The 20,147-nt window shown below is 42.0% G+C and overlaps 1 long non-coding RNA gene across 1 annotated transcript; it reads right to left on the reverse strand.

The window, feature by feature from the left end:
* Positions 1-266: 266 nt before the first annotated feature.
* LOC133158182 (uncharacterized) lies at positions 267-19,831 on the reverse strand. Its single transcript, XR_009715155.1, has 5 exons — positions 17,992-19,831; positions 17,475-17,906; positions 17,289-17,390; positions 15,264-15,337; positions 267-1,814 (listed from the first exon to the last, which is right to left on the reverse strand). It is a non-coding gene; the product is annotated as an uncharacterized LOC133158182 (long non-coding RNA).
* Positions 19,832-20,147: the final 316 nt, after the last annotated feature.

Genomic DNA, 20,147 nt, shown 5'->3' on the forward strand with positions numbered 1-20,147 from the left:
CTGTTTTGTACTGGTGATGTGCATTCCTATACTCAAAAGTGAACTGAAACTTTAGAATCGGTTCACACAAAAGAACCGTTCACCCAATCGTTCGCTACACTTATTTATTCATTCATTTTTACCTTGTGTAGTGTACCTATTGAAGTGTCCATAAAGTGTATATAATCACAGGCCACTTCATTAGGGAAAAAAATGAAAGTGAAAAGTGCCACACCCGCCCTCACCCCCAATTGGCGATGATAAAAACAAGGATTAAAACACCAGACAAGTTTTAAAATAAATGTTTATTAAAATAATAATGATAATAAAAGTAAATTTCAAACCAGCAATCTAATGTGAAATTGCAGTAGATATATCGGATGACAATATTTAGGCGTATACATGCATACACGTTATTTAAAAACTACTATAAGTGTGATCAAATCAAGACTACCCAAAGAGAAGCAGAATCTCCCCGTTGTTGCATAACGGCGCAGCCCTTCATGCACTAAAGTTAGCCGTTAGCTTGGAGAAAACGAACATAAAAGAAGTGGTGTTTCAGTGAGTTTACTTTCTTTCTTTCGCAAATCGTAAATCGACATTCTGTCTTACACAGTTCACGCCAGGAAGGAGACGCAACACGTTCCCTGACTGATCCGTTAATGCACGGGAAGACCCATTAACTCGTTCGCGAACGGGAAAGTCAGGATTCCTTCCCTCACTGATCCGTTCTCGCGATGAACTGGAAATGCGAATCACTGACTCGTTCACTTACTTTCCCGTTCCGTTGCTGAACGGGAAATGCAATTCACGACTCGTTCGTAAACAGGAGTTACGTCATTTTCTTCTTCGTTTTGTTTTACGGCGAGGTAGCACCAGCTTCAACGCGCATTACCGACACCTACTGGTTGAAGTCATATTCGTTCACTCTCGTTCACTGAAAGCATTCGTTCTTCTGAACGAATCATTCACTCACGGGCCAACACTAATTCACCTGTATTTTTCACACAGATGCTGCAAAAGATGTTTCACACGGCAACACGGCATGAACCAATCAATCTGTGGCCAGAATTAGGTTGAGGACCATGGCAAGAAATAGCTCGGACAGTGAGCACATTGTCTCTGACAGCAGCGACTATAAAAGCCTTCAAAAAGGTTCTTGGACTTTGTATGTTTTGACAGGCACGACCGAGGTGTGAGGGAGTGCTCCACAAAAACGTTGCTGAACATCGCTGACACGGCGAATGATGACATCAAAGCGGATCAAATCATTGCAGGATTTGATATCAGCACATCGGGGGGGGGGGGGGCTGGCGAGCCAGATAAAATACGTCGCAGTTTGTTTGCTAAAAGCATGAAATATATCTGGGAAATTTCAAGCAGAGGGAAAAGTGCACACATCCATCACGGCTTGTTGCTTCTCCCTTCTGACTTCTCGCGCTTATCGCCTGCCTGTTTCACATTGCATCAAACGGCACATTCCTCAGCAACGGTTTATGTTGTTGACTTTTATCAGACCCTTTTAGGACATGTAAAAGGAGTTTTGCGCTTATCCCGTAGATGAGAAAAAGATGGGCAGAAAGGGAATACGGTGGCACAAAGATGAATGGAAGTCAGCTTGACCTCAAGCACAGAAGAAGACAACATGAAGGCAACTGAAATTCTTGTCGCTCGCCCAACATTCTGCGTTGGCCGCTTTCACACAGTCCAATGACACAGGACAGTGTGAAAGGGTCTTAAGATGGACTTTAGTTGACAACCGCTCCATGTCAGTTCCTTTCAGAAAGATGGGCAGTTTTGGGCTCTTCCTTTTCATGGCAACACTTGGCCAGATTCTGTGTGAAAGACACAAATAAATACAGTAAATACTACAATATGCTGTTTTGTACCAAAATAGGCATACAAGTAACTTTTTATAAATATGTTACATCATCACATTAAGTGTATCCAGAAGTGTGTGGTCCATCATCCAAACCCTTTTGTCTCCAAGGAAAATAGATAGGATTTCCCTCCTTTTCTCATTTTTCCACACTCCCCCCATACAGTGCGGGCCACAGAACTAAATCCACCCAAGGTGCTTCCAGACAGAACGCCGTATGTCATGTCAGCGCCGCAGCCCGACGCTAGCTCGGGAGGACAGACGGATGCGAGTAGACTTGGAGGAGGTTGCGCGCCGAGGGGATTTGCTGCGGCCTATTTCATGTAAGGCAACGGCGCTGTCTCGGGAGTTGGGCCGTCTCGTGGGAGCCACATGTGGACTGCGGTGCTTGGACTGTCACTGAAGTGATGAACACCAACTTAAAGAAGAAACTAAATCGCCTCACTTTGAGTCTTTCATGTATTCATGTCGTTGTACTGTTAAGTGCTAGCAGAAGCTGTTAGCGCTAAGAGTCTCCTGTATAGCGGTTACTGATGGTGTTCCACAAGTGTCTATCCTCGGCTTTTTATTCTTTGTGTAGATTGTATTAGCAAGAGGAACTCGTGTGTTATATTTCATTTTCTATGCAGATGATAAATTCCAGATAATGTATTTCTAAATAAGGATATTCTAAGTAGTTTTTGCATTACTCTAATTAAAAACAAGTTTACCATTCAATAAACAAAATGAAAAATCTCTGATCGCACATGTGAACTCAACGCTTGCTTTTTTTGCTCAACTTAAAGAGAACTATCAATCAAATATTCTCACTTAACATCAACAAGTGTCTATTCACTGACCGTACAGCAAAAAAAGTGCAAAAACGCTTTGAATTCACGAGCGAGCGGCCTACTAGGCCGATCAGATGGCGTGCGGCAGATGATGGAACACTTATTGTGATACTTGACACTTGGAGTTGCAACAAAAGAGAAGAAGAAGAAAAACCATTTGAAAGCATCCTTGGCAGCCGCGTTGGAAAACGTGTTTCCTGTTTGCGACCGGCAGTCAAGACAGGATTTGGAAAACCACAATAAAAGTTTGGATTCAGGGCTGAAAGCTTTTTTTCCCCAACAGAGTCAGAGCAGCATCAGTGTTGCAAGTTTTGAATCACCTCTAAAGTTCCTTAAATTTGTCATTGTTTTTTTTTTTCCTTTTGCAATCTAAAACAGTTCTCAAGTATGTTACTTTTTTTTTGCTGTGAAGTTTTACATAGTACTCAATATTCCAATTAGCCAAAGTGTGACATAACAATTCAGCAAAGCATGTCCCAATCACAGATTTTGTCAACTAAGAAGATTTAAAAAAAAAATTTAAAAAAAATTGGATACAAGCTATAACTAAAGTCAGTGTGACATGACATCTCCCCGGACGTAAACAAGCACACGGTGCAACTGGAGGCCGCATTCAAAAATGAAAGAACTTGAAAGCGCTTCACTTGAAATAAAAGTCATATTTGGCATTTCTTCCCATGAATTATGATTCTGTTTCCCCCTCGCGCTTTTTCAATAAATCACGCGATGACCAAAAGTGTTGTGAGCTTCAAACTACGAGGAATGGTAGACGGCGAGATCAGATGTCTTCCATGGAGCTAATACGCACGGCATGCTGATGACTTTTGTAGAAATGAAGACGAATGGCGACGTCGCCGCAGCGCTCTGGTCACCCAAACACATGTGGCTGATATTGGCGAGGGTGCAGGGGAGTGATTAAAGAAAAAAAAAAAAAGCGGAGGAGGTCACGGAGAGGCTACCAGCACATGGAAAAACAGTTTGAAAAAGGAAAAAGACTTTTCGTGTTACACGCTAAAGCTATGGACATTAAAAAAAGATATATATATTTTTTTAAAATAAGTGTAGTTCCTTTTTTTTCTCTATGTTAAAACATGTTCGGCCTAATGGCAAAGAGCTAACGTGTTTTATTTAGCTCCTTTTGTTCATTTCGTTTCAGTTTGACGAACTGATCATCGCGATAAAATCGAATCGTTGTTTGTGTTGATGGCTTCCAATATATCTCCTCATCACTGACTCGTGTTGTTATCGTTGGCAAAATACCGAGTCGACGTCCTAAGTTACACCCGGGTTCCCAGTAAACAACGTCTCTTTTTAACGTTAAATCGTAAAAATGACATGTACTTCGTTCGCTAGCAAACTAGTGGTGAGACACATGTGGAGTACCTTTCCCCCCCCCCCAATTCTTTTGCTCTTCTTCCTTCTCGACGACTAAATCAAAACATTCGCCGAAGTGTCGGGGTGAGGCGGAGGACAGCGCGCCTTGTAAAACATATGCACTTGATATCCAGCTCATAAAACTTGTACAATTAAAAGCTATTTTGGAAAAGAGAGAAAGGGAGGGAAATATTTCTGCGTCTGGCGCTGGATAAAGGTGGTTTTATCTCGGGGCAGCGAGGGCCCGCTGGGGCACAGGTAACAACTGTCAACAGGCCATGGAAGGGTGCTGAAACGCTGTGGGGGCTCGCGGCGGGGTCCTGCCAGATGTGAGGGCGTGGTTTCCTCTTTTTAACTCTTCATTTTCCAAGCAGGGATTTACTGGAACGGACGCCGACTTGATTGCGTACGGAAACTGAAATGCTAAGCGCCATGCTGTGGGAGGAGTTGAACCAAATGAATTGAATTGAATGAACTGATTTTGCATTTCTAAATAGCACAGTTGACAGTCAGGTCAGTAACACGCTCGATTTACTCTGTTTCGATTTCGACAAAGAAATAGGCTTGGCCAGTCGTTTTATTGTCCTGTCTTTCTATTGGACCATCGGCGCCAAGTATCAGGGTCTAGGTACTTGACAATGGGGTCTGATTATTTTATAATGATGTAATTCATTGTTTTAAAGTATTATAGTTGGGTTGTATTAAAAGTTAAACATTCCCATTTAATGTATTCCTTCATTTGGCCTTCATGACCCCAAATAAACAAATAAACAAACGGATAAATAGAAAATAAATAAATAAATAAATACATAAATACGTACGTAAATAAATAAATAAATAAATAAATAAATAAATAAATAAATAAATAAATAAATAAATAAATAAATAAATAAATAAATAAATAAATAAATAAATAAATAAATAAATAAATAAATAAGACACACCCGCTCCAAGCCAAGCAAAAAAAAACCAAAAGAAAGTTCAAGTGTCATCGCAGCTCCTGACGGAGAGCTTGTCTTATTTTGTTTTTAAAGTGTCTGTCCAGTCAGGCTGATGGAAAAGCTGCAAAAAACAATTCTAAACGTGAGAATGTGCAGAGCCCTCGCAGTCGTCGTCGTAGCGGACGGCAAACATCGTAAATCCGGCCGCGCTCTCTGTTTACGTTGCGTTGACCTCGCCGCGCCCTCCGGGCCGAGCTCGGCGTGATCCTCCTGGCTGTTGACGTACGCAACGTGCGTGCGCCTGCTAGCTTGCGCTTGCGTACATGCTGTCTTGAGACTTCGCTGTCAGTAGGTGTGCATTTCAACTGGAAGTCAGAAACCTATGAAGAGTTACTAAACATGATACCCTCATCCAAAACTCACCTCGTCTCAAGAATTTGAAAACAAAAATAACACCGGAGTAGAAAAGTGACCCAAACTATTTAAGTGCCAAACAACCCAATTTTTTGGAATATTAATATTTTTACATAAATTGGGTTATTCTTTGACCAAACCGTTTTCAGGAAATATACCGCTGCCTTGTTACTTCAAATGATATTTAAATATATATACAATATAGTATATTTCAATAATATATGCAAATACTTCAAAATGCTGCAGCATATATATTCCCTTTTGCAGTCATATCATTTTTGGTGGTATTTACAATTCCAAATTCTCCAGAGTACATGTAAGCTAGTCTCTTATGTGCATGTACGCGGCAGATACAACTGAGGGACCATTATGCTTTTTGGAATAATAACGGCAGGGGGGGACGCACAGCCTCTTCTTGTTGTAATAAACCACACGCACACACACACACAGGGCCGCACACACCTCAGCGCGGTCCAAAATGCCGTAAAAATTTACGGGCTGAACATTCCTGCGGGGTCAAGCAATTTATCAAATGCTGCACATTCTGGTTTCAATTACACAGGCCATTGTTGCGCACGCTCGTTTTCAGCAGGTTCATTCGGCCCGGTTGGTCGGGTCACTCGGAACCGCCGGCCGCCATCTTCCCACCCTCATCCGAAAGTCACTTGTCTCGTTTTTTTTTTTTCCTGTTTGCGATTCTGATCTCATCCCCCTTCCTTTCTTTCTCTCTCTCTGTGGTAGAGTGGTGATAAATCCGCATTTTATTGCCGAAGAATTCCTCTCTCCCGGCAGGGCTGACAGCTCCCCACCGTGGGGGACGCGGCCGGGTCCAAACCCGATCCCCTCCCCATCCTCCATCACTCCATCCCTGCCTCCATCTGGCCCTGATTAGGGGGAGAGAGTGGAAGGGTGGCAGGGCGTGGCCGAGCGGAGGAGGAGGAAGAGGAGGATGCGGCGTCCACAACATGTCGCTATGGAGGTTGAGAGAAAACCAAGGACAAGGTGAAGACAAGCGCGGTCGCATCGGGAGGTCCGGATGAAGGATACTAAGCGCTGGTTGGAGCTTTTAAAGTGGAAGTGACACGAGGGATGTAAAAAAATGATTGTGAAATAAGTAAACACTCACGCTCACCTACTTCGCTTTTATGGTCGTGAGATCAAAAGCGGCGACGGGTACGAGGGAGAAGCCACGCGACGCAAGACAGAGGCGAGAAAATGAGGAATGGACCATTAGGAAATAGTGGGGGTGAAAGCAAAAAATGAATTTGAATATAAAATAGAAATAAGCTTTCTGTGGGGGGAAAAAAAAAGAATCCACAATTATTAAAGGACTCAACTTATTTGAACTATGATGAGATCTTAATAAGCAAAGTTACAAGAAAAAAAATCCATATCATAAAGCGGTCGAGTGTTCCTCCGCTCCTGCATTCCATTTGTCGTCGTCAAAGATGAGTTTGTAAAATAAAGATGATCAAACCGGGCTGCCAGACACACTTTCGATTAAATCTTTACGACGTGTGAAAGGTTAGCAGACGTGAGCTTGCCTTTGCTAATTCCGCCGTACAGCCGAAACGTGATAATGACCTCATTTGGACTCGGTGTGCGTGCGTGTGCGTGCGTGCTGGCAGCCATCGTGTGCCACGCAGGCCCGTGTAATAAACACAAGTGCTTTGGACAAGCTGGTCCAGCACATGAAATCCTCCGTAATGTACTTTGGCAACCTCATCTCCACATTAGTGGAGTAACTGTGTGGTCAATTCAAATGGTGTGAAAGTTATTGTGTGATCAAATCATCAGAGATTCTGTCTTTACAAATAGAATAATGCTCTTTTTTTTTACTGGGAGGTTATATCTATATCTATATCTATAAAACAATGTTTATTACTGTTCAACTGCACCACACCATATTGCGCTGTTCCTAATATTCTGACTGTTTTTTTCCCACATTTTAGAATAACCAAGCAAATCATGCAGTTTATCCTCCGACGAATTTGCTGAATTTTCTATTTCCAATCTCAGTTCACCAACTGTCACATTTACCCGACGATTCCTTTCATTTAAATGTAAACTCTTGTCTAATTGAGATTCACTCAGAGGGGAGAGAAAGAAAGAAAAAACCATAGTATGATTTCTATTCATTATTACACGTCCATTTATCTACGAGAGGAGACGCGACGGGGAGGACGGGGGTATAACTCTGAGGAATAACAATACCATTAAAAAGCCTGCGCGGCAAGTATCAATCATGCTTGCCGTTAATGTCCCTCCAAGCCTATTCACGCCCCCCCCCCCCCCCTCTCTCCTTTCTTAATGTCCACCCATCTGTGTGTGTGTGTGTGTGTTACATTCAAAGCCCTCTAATCAACAATCGCTGCATCTGGGCCAGATAATGAATGGCATTGTTTATCACCTCTCTCTCTCCTGCGCTAGGTGATAAATGCATTTAATGCCGTCATCTGAATAGGAAATGAGAACGGTGCTTTTCGGCTTCTTCTTTTTTTTAAATCCAAAGGAATGATCGTGTTAATAACATTTTCGCCGTGGTGATGATGACGATGATGATGTTATCAGGAGGCCCGCCGAGGCAATAAAAGCGACGGGCAAGGCAAATGAGTTTATAGAGCAATTGAGTTTGATTTAGTGGCTAAATGATGACAAATTTAGAAAATATCCGACAAGAACAACTCGAAAAAAGGCTTCGACAGAATTGCAAGAGTGAAGTCGTTGGTAGAAGTTTATTTTTGTTTGTTGCTACTCTAAATTCCAAATATTTGATGGCTTTAATAGCAACATTGGTTCAATTTGTGTGTATTTGCAGTATCCCAAAACAAAAATACTATTTTGTTTATATCCCAGTGGAATAACAGAGGCCCCGTGTCAGAACCCTGTGGGACGCCTCAGTGGAATACAGACACAAGCAGCTCTCTCGACAGTTTGCAAGCGGTCCCTTCTGGCCCTTTAACTGAGGAAAAAAGCCCCCGCAGACCTCCCTCCCTCGTCTTTATCAGTATCAGACACAATCATTGATAAAGACAAGCTTTCTGATAGCTTCTCCACAAGTGATTTGCTGCTCATACCAGCTCCTTATAATGCACACGTGTGTTTTGGGAGACAACGAGGTTTCTTAACCTCTCTTTCAAGTTAAACACAACTGAACTGAGAGCATGCGGAGTAGAATTTAAGAATCACTGATATTGATATGCTGTATAGATGGCATCAAAATGATAGATAGATGGATCTTCAACGCCATCTGAAAAACGGGCAGAAAAAAACTGCGATGCCTGCTCAAATTTGATCAATGTCACTAGTAAAGTGCTTCATGATGGTTTTAATTTAAGGCTCAGACACTCAGAAGACGCTGCCTTAACTCTTCTGTCCCATCACGACCCTCCCTTCTCCCTCCTCCTCTTCTTCTTCCACGCCAGCTGGGCTTCGGCAGGCTGATGCCGGGTCCCGCTAGGTGCCACTGACAGCTGAATTATCCCACAGGCCGCAACGCTTGATTATCAGCGGAGAAGTCATCAGGGCGTCCCGCCGCCTCGCACCCCCAGCGCGCCTCCCCTGTGTCACCCCTCGTCAAGACAGGGCCGCCTCCTCTTGACAGGTAATCTCAACAATAACAATTACCGCCATTACTGGTGTCATACACAAGTGGCGCACCCGCAACAAAAGGCCTTTCTAATTCAGCGTGCAGACACCAACAGGTAACAAGGTATCAGCGAGCAAGGGGCACTACCAAGCTAAATTGAAATGCAAATATTTGATGGCGTTTGCACAGATATGGTCAGAGCTCAAATAAGATATTTGGGTTTCTAAACTTACTAAAATAATCATCATTTACATGTACTGTAGACTAGGAACATTAAACTTAAAAAAAAACTCAAATGAATTAATTGTGATTAGATTGTAAATTTATAAAAACAGTTATATCTTTTTTTCTTTTTTTAAACAAAGTCAATTTAAAAGGCAAAAAATGGCTACCACAAGATAAATACACACAGCTACACTGATTTGAATTGTTTTCTTAATAATGTTAATAAGAACACACTTCGTTGTGCTAAAAAAATAGGAAAAAAATCAAAATAGCAGGCTTCTAAAAAGATGAGACAGACCCCAATTAAAAATCACAAAAGAACACAATCTAAAACGGGCAGATAAGCGCATTGCTAGATTTTTTTTTTTCAACACAATTTTTTTCAAATGAGTTGTTTGCTTTTTATGGTTACGTGCATTTCATTTAGTGTAAAAATCAAAAAGCACACTTGTAAAAAAAAAAAAAAAAAAAAAAAACACTCAGTGTAAATTATCATAAGCATTTATTGAGAATCCCTAATTTATTAGCATTTTACTGGATAAAATTCTAATTGACAGTGAGGTTTTGGGGAAGCTTATGTTAGTATTGTCAGGTATTGATGATGCCATTTGATCAGAGAATTTTATGGATTATTATTATTTTTTTACTAGGCAACTGTAAACCACAGATGGAACGGATAACAAGTGAGAACATCAAACTATATCATAAGGGACAGACGGGGGAAGTTAATTGAGAACACAAAAAAGATGGCATTTATTGCAAAATACAATGCCAAATTACGAAGGAGAAAATACGGCGTTTTAGGATTTACTTATTTTCGTGACTCGGTTGAGTGCGTCTTGCCATGCGCGCAACGACGTTCGACTTATAAATACTCAGCTTTAATTCGGCGCCTAAATAAAGCCAAATCACGCAAGCGTAGTGGAGCGGAAGCGCAAAGTAAACAAGGCCCGCGGCGTCAAATAGTCAAAGGAGAGACCCTAATGAGAAGACGTGGGCTTCAATTAACACGCGTCACAGCCCACAACATCAAATGTCACTCTCGTTCGGCTGCCGAACACAAACTAAACACTCGACTCGGACCGACTGGGTTGTCTCGAAGAAGGACGGCTTGGATGTGGAAATGGGTCGGAGAAAAACTGCAACCATCGCAGCTTCTTTTTCCCTTCCGTTTTTTGTTGTTATTTCTCTCCGTTTTTTGTTGCAGTTGTATTTTTGTGCAGCGTCTTGCAAAAATAAATAAATAAATAAAATCGTGCAAGAGTTGCTGCGCGTGTTATAAATAAAAGCACTGATTCGACATTTTGGCATTTACGAAAAAATTTTTTTATTTGCAAAATAAATAAATAAATAAATGCAACACCGGAAATATACGTACATGGATAAAAAGCAAGATATCTTATTCGTGTTGATCATTGTAAATGAAAATACCAATTATATAAATTGCAAAATGAGCCTAAATTCGATGTTTTATCAAATAAGTATTTTACTAAATAATGAACACCTTACAGGATTTATAATGTTGAGCATGTTCAATGTAAAGCACGAATAATGTGATCACTATAAATATGTTCTCCACCCTATCGAAAAATATACTTTAAATAAAAATAGAGAAGCTAAAACAAAACAATTATTTTGAATTGTTAAATCGGTTTGAAATGACTACGGTTCAGTGTGCACAAAAATACAAAACAAGCTTTCAAACCACTAAACAAAAATAGGCCAGAATAATAAAATACTTTTTTCACAATTGTTTTAAATGTCATTTTTATTCATGTAAAAACAGTTCATACAACTTACATGAAAACAACATAAAATACAAATTCACTTCTACTGAATTCATTTATCCTTTTTTGCCATCCATGTGAAAATAAAAAAGGCAGTCATTTGAAATCAATAAAATCTACCTAGCAACAACATTTTCCTGCTCAAATGCAGGATAAAAAAAAAGAACATTTTAGTCTTGATGTTCTCCTGACCTGAGCCGCTCGTCTTCCTTGGCCGGCGTTTTTCTGGCCCTCCCGTCTGTTTGGGCTCCTTTTTTTTTTTTTTTTAGATCTTGCGCATATCATTTACATTTTTCAGCACCTTGACGAGGCCTGGCTGTCACATCGTCGCTGCCGCTGGACCGCTAGCTTCTCCGCGGACGATTGCCGCTGGCAGAAACAAAAGGCCGAGGAAAAGTGCAGCGAGGAGAGAGAGGGAGGATAAATGAGGCCTCTGTGTAACCCCCCACCCCCACACACTATGCTCCCCCCCCCCCCACTCGACAAGCAGCCTGGCCCTATACGTGACTCTTGAACCAGGCTGCGTTTTGTGTTAAGCAGCACCCCTCTCATGACAGATCTGCGGCGGGGTCGGCGGTCAAAGTTGAGGACCGGGTCGTGGTGGTGGTGGGGGGGTTGTACTCTGCAAACTCTCCACCCGCATGCCTCCCCCCCCCCCAACACCACCACAAATTTCTTTCTGGCATTACGTCACTCAGCTGACCCTTCAAAACAAAGCACATTGCCGAATGTTTACGTATTAAAAGCTCGGCGAAAAGCAATGATTCACACGCCGACTCGATGTAAACACGCCGTCGAGGCTGGGAGGATGAGAGCTAGCGCTTGCTAAAGCTAGGCTCAACACTTTGGAAGTTGTTTGCGTTTAAAAGCTCGACCGCTGAGTTGACGGCAGACGATACCGCAAATTTGATGCCATTCCAAGGAACGGGCGTCACCAATGTTTGGTTAAGATGAGAAATAAAAACCTTCGTTTCATCATCACTACAGCATGTCAATATAATCAAAATTGGTTCGGAACTTTTCAACACTTGCTCAGAATGATGATTTTTCCAGTGGATGTGAATTTGTGATAGCACACATTCGAATACCGATGCGATACCAGCAAACTTTACAAAAACGTCGGTATTAATATATATTCAGTAAAAGAAGCTTGGGAATATATCAATTCGTTAATCATTACAACTTGCGAATGAATTGTACACACAGCATCACTTCACAATGTACGATACGACGTGAAAATCAATTCCGGTACACGATTCATCATTATTGGTTGTAAATATATCTCAGACATGTATCATGCACTTCAGTAGGTCATTTCTTTTGAAAACAACAATGTGATGGGAAAATGGACTTTTGGATTGTTAGGAATGTACCCTTTTTTTTTTACAATAGTTAATTAAACAAAGTATTGTGGTTTTGCCTCGCACACATGCTCACAAACACACTTTGATATAAACAAAGGTGGAGACAAACCACATGAAGCGGAACTCCGCCGACCACAAGCAGAAAGACGGAGGGAACGTGTGATGGAGTTGGACTTGAGGATCAAACAATAAACAGTCCATTAAGTGTGTGGTGGTAGTGGGGAAACAAGGTGGGTGGGGGGAGGGGGTGATATCAGGGTGGGGGGTGAGGCGGAGGAATGATGGGAGTTTATTTAAAGCACAGTGACCCCGTGGCCGATGGCTGCCTCAGTGCAGGGATGAATAAAACTTTAATGGCTCATAAAAAACAGCGACCCCCCCCCCTTCCCACTAAGTCCCCCACCACACACCCCTTTGTGTGCGACTTTGCTGCGTTTATTCCCGCCGGCCAATCAGGTGTCTCGATTCTCCAAACAGCAGCAATGAGGAGGAGGGGAATGATGGTGGGGGGTGTCATGTGAAAACTTTGGGGAAGTACGCTTGTTAGTGTTCAACTTCAGTACGTCTAATAAGTAGCAGAAGTCATATTTGCAGGAGTCACCTTGATAGTGGTTAAGGATCGCGTATCATTGGTCAACGCCAAAGCGGTTCTTAGATTCTCTTTTAGATTTTTGTGCAAGCTGAGAGCCCAGTGTCATCAAGTGAGAAAGAGAAACAGGATAGATGATCCTTTCTTTCAGTCAGAATTATTATGGACTAGGATGCTAACGCTAAGCTAGGCTAAATGGCTTTCAACTGAGGGACAAACTGGATTCCTCCATTCCCCGAGAATACGCAAGACAGGAAATGAGGACAACACGCAAAGTCGAGATTGAAAAGTAGAGCGATGAAGAATCGAGCGGGTTTTCACATATGCGAGGAAATCACACACAACCTTTCCACCTCTTTTGACAGAAAACTGTGAAGGTTCAAAGTGTCGGCAGCGGTCAAATCAAACCTATGTGAAGAGAAGAAAAGCCAAAAGCCCGTTTGCCTCTTTGGAAACAACCTGGGATGGTCTAAAACACTTTGGACGGGTAAACAAGATACGGAAATGTAGAAAAAGTTCTTATTGACACACAACTGGGGTCAAGTAGTAGCAAAAATGGATTTTATGTTGAGAGGGTGGTACAGTATATATTTAAAATATTTATATCCTTATATCATTGTCATACTTTTGCCATTTGGCCACTGGGGGCAGTATTATCATAAAGTTATGCAGACACAAACGAAGAAGAGTTTCACTACTACTTTAAAAGAGTCAATCTATTTGTAATTCTATGTTTGTGTTAGCATAGTGATATCATTTTATGATATAATATTTCTGCTCAACTCCATCTAAAACCGAGGAACCCCTCGCACAGTACTTGTATTGGTGTGGTCCAGTAACGCGTTCACGTCAAATGGGATGCGATGGACTTGGCCCTGGCAAAACCAGTGAATCATTGCGGGACTTCCTGCGCTAAATTACACGTAATCATCGAGTCATTTAAAAGACTTGATCAAAGGTGTGAAAAGTGGCGAAGAGTAGGAGAGTATTCACCACGCTTGACAGCCTGGCAACGGTTTAGAGCAACTATCCCAGACCAACATCCAAAATCTTGACATCATCTCCCGCACTGACATCACTCCACGTGTGATCTGGGCAAGGCGGGAAAAGCTTTCGCCGGCCATTATCGTGTCATCAAAGCATATGAAAGAAAAAAAATAAAACGCCGCTCCCCGGAGGCCCGCACTGGCCCAATTATCGCTCTGTTATGTCAAGTGCATTTGAGCCCAAAATTGCTGCAAGTTGGACGGTTCAAAGCTATCGGGTTGCCGTGTGAAAACACAGCGACCGTGACATCACTGCCACTCAAGCGCACATTAACGCACACGCAGTTGTTCTCAAGGTGACGGAATGACAGTGTATGGAACTATCAACTTGGCTTTATTGTCAGAATAAAAGATGGCGGTGCAATACTGTGGGATTCGGTATCAATCTGATATCAAGCTAACACATCGCCATTAACTGATAATGACACGTTTTAATAATTATGGTAGTTGCAGCATCAGATTGTTAAATCTGAAGGGATTTTTCATACTTATTGATAATATTAGTCACCCAATGTTTTTCAAAACATGCAAGTTATAGATGATTCTGAATCTGCCCTCATTTTTATTTTTTAGCACAAAATAATAAAATGAATGCAAATAATACTACAACTAATAATGCCGTTCGAATAACGGATGAAATAACACATTCTCCAGGTGAAATACAAAATAGCCCTCAGGCATGACCCTGATCACTTGCTCATTAAACTTGTCCTTTAGCAACACAATCCACTAAAGCGCTCTTTAGCGTCTTCACAGCAACACACACTGGGCTTTGTGATTACAGGGTGTGAGAAGTTTGTCAGCCCAGTGAAGGCGTCTTCTTTTTTTCTCCCCGAGATGGTTTGGACCATTACACACGACCCCTGACCCTGGCGGGCACCCTGAGGTGAAATAGAGCAGGCCTGCTCTCACTCAGCCGAATCCAGTAACAGCGAGGCAGGCGCTCGTGTGTGTGAGAGAGAGAGGGATAGGAAAAGAGAGAGAGAAATCTCCAAGAATGATTTGGCTTGGTGACTTTGACTTTTCTTTTATTTTCTGTCCCTGATGTTTTTCTATTTATGGCCATGACAAGGAATGGGCGCAATATACAGTAACCAATTGGTCAACATTTTTTTTTATTTATTGTAAATCATAAAATTAAAATAAATGAGTAAAACTAAAATCATTTCAATTTTATAACTCTGGATTAATCCAGTCCAGCACATAGTAAAAATAAGAAGGTAGACTCACTTCGAGGCATACTTACTATTTCATGGCAGATTTTTGAAAAACTCTCCAGCTGCTCCAAAACGCTGTCGCTTTGCGTACTTGACGAGAGCCCTAGAAGATGACATCATAGACAAATTGAAATTATTTGTTGTTTTGGTCCACCACTAATTGACTTTTGCCTTTTTCTCGATGAAGTATTTAGTAAACAAATATAATCAATCAATATAATCACACTGTGCCTGGACTTGTTATGTTGACATTGACGTACACTAAAGCGACACAAACGTACAAATAGAGCGGACGTGAGAACCAAACACGAGTGGTCATCTGAGATCCAGTCACACACACACATTTAATTTGAGCGACGGTTAATTAGCGACTGTCCACTCCACTACTTAACATGTGACCACTCATGCGTGGACCACCATGCTAATTATGGCTTAGCCTAGCCTCCACACAAAGGTTGGATGACTTTACTGGCCACGTGCAAATATTCTCAATTCCTCATCATGGCTGCTTTGCTCTTCTGGCAGCAATTAAAGCAAGAGCAGTTCATTCATGGCACCACGCTAATGTTTTAAGTGGTTATATAATGTTCCCTTTAGCTGTAATTTGTTTTTGTAGTTCTGTTTGTTTTGGTGCTGTTTTGAAATGAAATACGCAAGAGTTGAGCTCATTTCCTTCGAAATGAACGCAGCCCAAAAAAAGTTGACAAAACTGTGCACGGTCATCGTGTGAAGGAAAAGTAAGAAAATAAGTGTTGACAATTGATTGATATGCAAATAGAGGTCAAGTCAAGTCTGCATCCGCCGGCGCCCACGCGCTCAACGCTTTTGTTTTGTGTGCAGTCACACGCAAACAATGAGGTTGGGGGGGGGGGGGCAAGCCTCCTTCCCACCAACAGAAGATTGGGGTTGGGGGGGTGATCTCTCTCTCTCTCTCGCTCTCTCTCCAAGTCCAACCAAAGCAAACGTGTGTTGAAGTGAGCCGGAATTCTCTCATCTGGCGCAAAACGTTCGCCGTCACCATGAAAGGCGCTCGGAGAAAGCCTCAACATCTCCCAGCGATTTAGAAACCGGTCGAGGACAAGTGAGGTCATCGCTCGGCGGTGCCAACTTGGCTTCGACCTGACGCTTGCCGTTAAATACACATCCACGCATTAAACTATACACACAGAAAACGTGCACTTCCCGCACAGCCATGCAAATAAACACACATGTGCATATGACACATGAATACATACAATTTTCCTGAGATCATAGATCATTATCTCCATTTCCATGAACGCACACACACAGAACGGTTACACATGGTTACACATAGACAGGAATATGAAACATTTCATATTTAAGATTTTCGGCCCGACCCGTTTCAGGAGACAAATTTGGTCTTAACGCACTTTAGCCCGCAAGATCATTTTAGAACGCTAACAAGTGTCATCGTTGTAAAGGATTTAAAAGCAGCTTGAGGGAGCCGAGAAAACTGTCCAAACATTTGCAGCATTTGTTCTACGTCAAAGTTAGAACGACACTTGAGGTAGAAGGCAAGATTTATTTTGCGCTTGAGTGCTAACCATAATTTTCGGACACTGTTTATTGCGATTATGTAGCGTTCCGTTCCAGTTTTGCCCATTTACACTAACAATGCTACGCTTCACGCTAGCATTGGCTCACGACTGTCTCGAGGAGTTTCTCCAGAGAGGTGATCATTATGAACCTAAGATGATTTTTAAGGTTTCACTTTCATTAAATATGACACTTAAGCTACATCAAAGTATTTAGAATCGTTCACCTTGACAGTTATGCTAACCCCCGAAAAGAAATCTGACAGTGGCCTTGACACCTTCAAGGCCTGGAATGTACTCAAATTATAAATAAATCCTGCAAAAAGGAGGTGACATCTTTAAAAATGGATCTTGGAGAGATTTCAGCCACACACACACACATACATGCACGTCAGATTAATTGATTGATGTTATGTTTAGCGAAATGTTAAATATACATTTGCACATGTGCTCACGGCGTTTAGAGAAAAATAATCAAGCCGGCGCTGGGGATCTTACCTTGCGGTCAGTCAGAAGGAGGAGGGTTCCATTTTGGGAAGAATAACGTCATATTTTTGGCATTGACATCCCGATGGAGGCGTGAAGGGCTTAGGGTGAAGGCTGGGTCAAAGAACACACAAAGGGCACCATGAACATTAAGGACTTTCTTAACACAAATTCAAAAAGAGAAGCTCAGAGTTGTACTTGAAAAAGTGCTGCATCTCCGCTCAACCTGTTTTGTCTCGACTTGTTTGCGGATCTTCAGTCGACAAGTCTTGGAAATCCACCGAAGGTACGATGGCAACCCGAGATGCTTCCAGATGCCGTTTAATTAAAATGCCGACACTTTATTCACAACATCTGATCCGTACACACGCATGAAACCCACCGGTGGAAATGTGCATACGATCACGGACATCCCAGCTGCAAAAAGCGCAACGTTGACATTTGCGTGTTTTCAACTTGTCTCGCGGCGCAAAGGCTAATGACCTCTATACGCCTGCATGTGTGTGTTGCCTTCAAAGGCGTGTTGAGGGGCGAAAGGTGTTCCCCTTGCTGACGCCAGGCACACTTGTAGAGACACCCTGGCACGGGAAGATGAGAGTGCCACCTCGCCCCTGACATAGGATTCGACACCTGTATAAAAGACACACGCAGAAATGTCGAAATGAACAACGCACAAAAGCACCCCGCCCGCCAAATCGCTCGCGTCTTCACGCACTTGCTGAAAGACACACACAACATTTTCTGCCACCTCAGCGCCTGTTGACAGCCCGCACACACATACACACACACGCACATGGGTTAGTTAAATGATCTCAAATTTCCTGTGCATCTTTTTCAAAGGTTTACACAAGTTTCAGCTACATCATAACAAAGGCGGACCAGAACCACACAAAAAAAAAACAGATCAAAATATCAAAAGGATCCAGAGGGCTGTTATGTAAATGTGGTAAGAATAAGGTCATATTATATATTATAATGGAAGTGCCCTCTTGGCTTCCATCTTGGAAGAAAAAAAAAAAAACATTGTAATGTGACATTCAGAGAAGTGGGACGATGGTTGCCCACCAGAATGAGGCCGCGAGAAACGACAATCCTGTTCATGCTAAGCCTAGCTAAGTAAAGGGCTGGCTGATGAATTGTTGAATAATTCAAGTTTTTTTTTTTTTATCCAGATGAACATTGTAACCAACCGAATAATTTGATTATATTTTATTTGAAGCCTATATTGCTCAGCTCTACCAAGCGGGCTAACTTTGGTACACCCTCCCCCTTCTTTCACATTATTAATAAAATCAGCACTCCCTCGGCTGTTTAATTTATTACCTAGAGATAGAACTCGATGAAATCCAATATTTTAATTGAATGTTTAGATGGCGCGCAGCTTCGGTGATAAATTTCCACTAGCACCCTGCGCTGCCATATCATATTCCTAGCTTCTAATTACATTTGCATAAATGATGCTGGTCGTGATGATTGCCGCAGGGTTGGCCTGGATCGTGTGGTTATTTTAAATAAAAAAAAAAAAAAAGCAGAGAGGAAGTTATCATAAGTGCTGATATCAACCTAATGTGACCTATTGTATGAGATCAATGGAAAACAAATGGAGCTCCTCTTGATAATGTCAGACGAAGCTAATGTAAAAAACACTGCGCTTTATAACGTGGTGACCTTTACTTGTTGTGCCTCATTTGTCATAGTTAGCGTCAAGGCAACTCAATAAAGCCACGCTTGTTGCTAATACCCTTGAAAACTCCAAATATGTTTAAAATTGATTTTAGGATGAAGTGTCACTTTGTTAGGTACACCTGCACACTCTAAAGCAAACAGAAGAACTTCCGGTCAAAAACAAAATGTCTGCCAAACAACGAGCATTCATTTTGATGTATACAAAATCGAATGTATACATCTTCTCAACTCAAAATTTGATCATATGCGTACGGAACGAAACAAAATATCATTTTTTTCATGAATTTGTATTATCAAACTAAAGCCCCTCATTTGCATAACAAGAATTTTTGGCCTAGAATTACAAACTACAAGAGACAACCCCGTGGATAATGTGCCTAAATTTGATCATACAATTCACAAATAAATGTCTATGCATACCAATATGATATAATAAAAGTTTATATTTAAGGAGAAAAGGGCAGTTTATGAGTTTGTACATGATAGCAACAGCTTGTGCCACCCGCTGAGCCTCATGACAGACTTATGAGCGATGGCGGCGGGTAAGGCGATGCCTGGGAACAGTCCGAAGACATTTGCGGTGTTGTGTAAACGCCGCGTCACGGCTCTCGAGTGGGCGCTAACCGCCGCAGCGGGCGGCCTGTGGGAACCATGTGTTTTGGAAGAGGAAGAGGAGATGAGGAGGAGATGAACACACAGATGAGCGATATGGAACGCGGCCACCATTCCATTTCTAAAAGTTTGGAATTTTGCCTTTTGAAATGGAAAAGATTAGTTCTGTATAAAATTTTGAGTGTATTAGTTTTCTCGAACTACAAAAATATTTGAAGTGGATTTTGAAATCAAGACAAATCTCGCAAGGAAATAGGGAAGGGTTACTTTTCCTCGCCTGTGAGTGACGTGCTGCTTCTTCACTCAGTCGGAGAGGGTCGTTAATTCATCCGCAGCGGAAATATCTGCTCCGATGTCTTCTTCACCACTTTGGAATGTTCTCCTGCTCGCCCGCAGACGCTCCATTTCCTCCTCCTCCTCCTCTTTCTTCATCCTCTCCTTGGCTCTCTCACGCTGTGAAAAGTAAGTGAGAGAAATGATGACGTCCGATGTACCGGAGGAGAGCGACACTGTAGGTAGCAATAAGAAGCCATGTTGGAAAGACGCTGACGGGCCGTTACACAGCAGCCCGCC

This window comes from Syngnathus typhle, linkage group LG8 (genome assembly GCF_033458585.1).
Source record: "Syngnathus typhle isolate RoL2023-S1 ecotype Sweden linkage group LG8, RoL_Styp_1.0, whole genome shotgun sequence".
NCBI lineage: Eukaryota > Metazoa > Chordata > Actinopteri > Syngnathiformes > Syngnathidae > Syngnathus > Syngnathus typhle.